Genomic DNA, 4105 nt, shown 5'->3' on the forward strand with positions numbered 1-4105 from the left:
ACATTTAATGAGCATATGTAAAATGAAAAATATATATTTAAAAAGCAATTCTTTATTATATTTTATTATATATAATTATTTATCTACATAATTCTATTATTAATTAGATTAGCAGATGTAAAATTGTGGTGCAACTGACTGAAATGATTTTCCTTTGCTGGAGGAAAAACACTCCAGCAATGTTGCACTATCCACACTCAACCAATAGTGGGAAGTGTTGCTTCATAAATATTTCCTGACGCCTACAGTAAGAACAAACTGGTAACAGCAGGCAAGAGGTTCACGTCACAGCAGAGTAAAAACAACGTCAGATCTCACTGTGCTCGTAATGCTTTCATAAGACGTGCAATCTCAGATAAAACCTGAAAAGACACAACCCATCAACAGAAGAATGCTTAGACACAGCAGATGAAGCTGTGAAAACTCTTCTCCTCCGTGATGATTATAGTTATTGCAAGGCAACGGTGTACTGATATTCCTCAAACATTTTGGCTAGGGGGCTCATTTTAAACTAGTAACCCTTAGTATCAAAGTTGCACAATTCAATTCAGCCCAAACTACTCACTCATCTCAAACTGTCATTCAACCTTGTTTCATCCTCAGGTGTGCTATCTATTTTTAGTTTTTGTAAACTTACAAAGAAACTTCAGATTACATTTTGAAAATCTCCCATTTGGAAAGCAGCATTTCATTTACGCAGTTCCAAAGCCTAAAACTTTGCTGCCTTGCAAGAACTGTTATTTCCTTCAGGAAATGCAAATCTAGTCAGTTCTGCGGTCCTAAATGAGCTCTGTATTTCTAAAGCAGAATTTAGATTAATTAAAGGACTGATATTAAGACTCTTTGTAGTTTTGCTCGTATCATGATACTGTCGTGAACGCGCGTCCACAAGTGACGCAGTAGAGACGAAAATGTGGAATACAGTCGTTATTTTTGTTTTCTTTGCGCAAAAAAGTATTCTCGTAGCTTCGTAAATTTACAGTTGAACCACTGATGTCACACGGACTACTTTGTCGATCATCTTGGTACTTTTCAGGACCTTGAACGTGGTAGTTACCTTGCTGTCTATGGGAGGGTCAGAGAGCCCTCATATTTCATCAAAAATAGCTTAAATTGTGTTCTGAAGATGAACGAAGGTCTTACGGCTTTTGAACAACACGAGGGTGAGTAATTAATGACAGAATTTTAATTTTCGGGTGAACTAACCCTTTAAGAAATGCATTTATGCACTTTTCTTAACCTAAAAAATTTATCTGATTACCACTAAAATATTAAGCATGCAAAGCATGTAAGCATGTATTGCAGTGTCACATCATTGGAGTGCCTCTCATTTACTATCGCAGTCATTTGCTGACATCCCTTCCCAAAAACATACCACAGCAACCAGAGTTTCGGCCAAACTGTTATGCTAATACAGTCATTATAGTAGTATGCTAAGGTAAGCATCAATATTACTATTGCTCACACGTGAACAAGCACTTTTTTAACTTGGCAGTTGTCTTACATTGTTTGTTTGACAGAAATGAATGCTGTCTCAATTCATGTGCCGCGTTAGAGAGCTGTGCTGTTATATTTCTAAGTAATAGGACAACTTATTTATTTTATTATTTATTTATTTTTACAATGTTTGTCTAGCACACGAAAAAATGGGGGAAATCTCATGGGCTAACACTGAATAGTCATCTAGAGGCAGAAAATCACAGATGGACTCTTGACTAGGGCCAATAAGCAACCAAACAGTGATTAGAAGTGAACTTTTTTATTCAAAGAAAATACTTTGAATTGATTTGTATGACTTTTATTTTTCACTACACTGAAAAGAAAGGTGCAGGATTTAATTTGCAACCATTTTCACTCATAAATTGCTAGTAAATTTGACAAATAAACACAGAGATGTAACACATTTAAGTAAATGAAAAAATTATTGAGTGGAAAGACTTCAGGTTAAATATACTCCAATAATCTTTGTTTTATAAAAAATACATTTTCATATTATTTGTAATATTTTTGTAGTAAAATGTTACTTTTTAACCACTATTTCTGTAAAAAGGGGCAGTAATAGATAATCATGTCCAAAACAATTATTTTAGAATAATTGATCTGTGGTTGCAATGCTATTTGAATTAAACCGGGACATTAAACCTAAACAAAAGTCATCATGTTCATTCTAATTTAAACAGACAAAAAGGTCTACATTAGTTTATCACTAAAAAGAGAGAGAGAAAAATAAACAATATCATACTGTATTTTGGCAGAAACCATAGCTGCAATGGTACATTTCCATTATTATTAGTTTTAAAGAGACAGTTCACCCAAAAATGACAATTCTGTCAGATATAATGGAAGTCAATGGCTACCGTCAACTACTTGGTTACTGACATTCTTTCAAATATCTTCTTTTGTGCTCGACAGAAGAAAGAAGCTCATACCGGTTTGGATCAACTTGAAGGTAAGCAAATGATGACAGAATTTAGATTTTTGGTTGAACTATCCCTTTAAGTATCTTCCAAGTCACTCAAATCCCTGAACACTTGAATTAAACCGGGACACTAAAAAGTCTTCACATTCATCCTATTATTAAACAGACAAAAAGGTCTCCACTGGTTTATCGCAAAGAAATTGGCCATTCCATCTGATGAACTCAGACATAATGACTCAATCATTGGCTAGGGAACAGATGAACTTGTTTGCTTCCTGCTTGACTAACTGTTTGTCTAACCCCTCCGAGCCACTCGGCTGTTAGATAACATACCTCAAGACAGGGCAGAGCCGCCACACTGGGTCCGGTCCCTGGATTAGAACCCACAACCTTCCACTCACCAGCAGCCCAATGAGAGAGCGGGACAGAGGGAGGGAGAGTCAGAGAGACACTCGGGGAGAGCGGCAGGGAATGGGGGAGCGGAGGGGTGCTGACTCTCTTCTGGGACTGTGAAGAGGAGAGGCCGGTGGAGGGAGACGGGGCAGAGGTGCAAATGGGAGCGAGAGGATTGTCGGAAGGGTTGTGGGGGGGCAGTGGGTGGGATCTCCATGCTTGGCTGCTTCCCAGTGGCGATGCTCTTCCGCCGGAGCCGAGCGTTGTCTGCAAGAGAGAGCCAGAGCAAAGTATCACAACCAATGGCAGATAATGTAACGAAAGGCTGGAAAACAATGACGTTTGCACAGATTTGCAGTCTAGACGAGTCTAGAAAGTCTTAGTCAGTCTGCAGATTTTGGGTAGTCAGAGATTTTTCATAATGTATGATGAGGATAGACTCTGACTCTTAAGTCCATCCAGTCAGAGGATATCACTCATGTTTACATTTGAGCTGATTTTAGAAATGTATTTATAGATTTCAAAAGTCACATAGGGCCAGTTTTACTAAACAGGGCAAATTAGCACGAGAGTGCAATTCCAAAACGGCGCCGATGGGAGTGGAAATTTCTGCGGGTGATTTTCTGACAAAGCACAAATTAAAGAACAGAGACGCAACATCTAATTTCCATAAGGACCAACACAATCTACCAAGCGCAGCGCAAAGTAGCATGAGGATATGATGCAGAATCAGATAATGTGTTCTTCTGGCATTCCAAATAAATTAATACGTGTGGAAAAAATCCTCTCCTTTCTACCACACACTCTCTGTTCTCTGCGCTGCCTCCTTCTGGCAACAACAAATGCAGCCATTTGAAGCGCAAAATAGTTTAAGACATGCTTTTTTGGGTCTTTAAAGGGGTCATATGATGCGATTTCAATTTTTCCTTTCTCTTTGGAGTGTTACAAGCTCTTGGTGCATAAAGAAGATCTGTAAAGTTGCAAAGACTAAAGTCTCAAATCCAAAGAGATATTCATTATAAAAGTTAAGAGTAAGCCACAGCTACCTAAAACGGCTCGTTCTAACACGCCCCCACATGTCTACGTCACTATGTGGGAAGATTTGCATAACACCGCCCAAATGTTCACGCAAAGAAAGAAGGCGTAACTTTTATTCTCGATGTAGTATTGTTGTTGCTGCCGCCATGTTGTGGAGTCGCTGTGTGCTTCGTTGTGAAAGCGAAACTACTTTGTTTGGCCTTCCAAAAGAGGACGATATCTGCTTCGTCATGCCTGGAGCTGATCCGTGCTGGT

The sequence above is a fragment of the Sinocyclocheilus anshuiensis genome, unplaced genomic scaffold, assembly GCF_001515605.1.
Source record: "Sinocyclocheilus anshuiensis isolate Anshui unplaced genomic scaffold, SAMN03320099.WGS_v1.1 scaffold1162, whole genome shotgun sequence".
NCBI lineage: Eukaryota > Metazoa > Chordata > Actinopteri > Cypriniformes > Cyprinidae > Sinocyclocheilus > Sinocyclocheilus anshuiensis.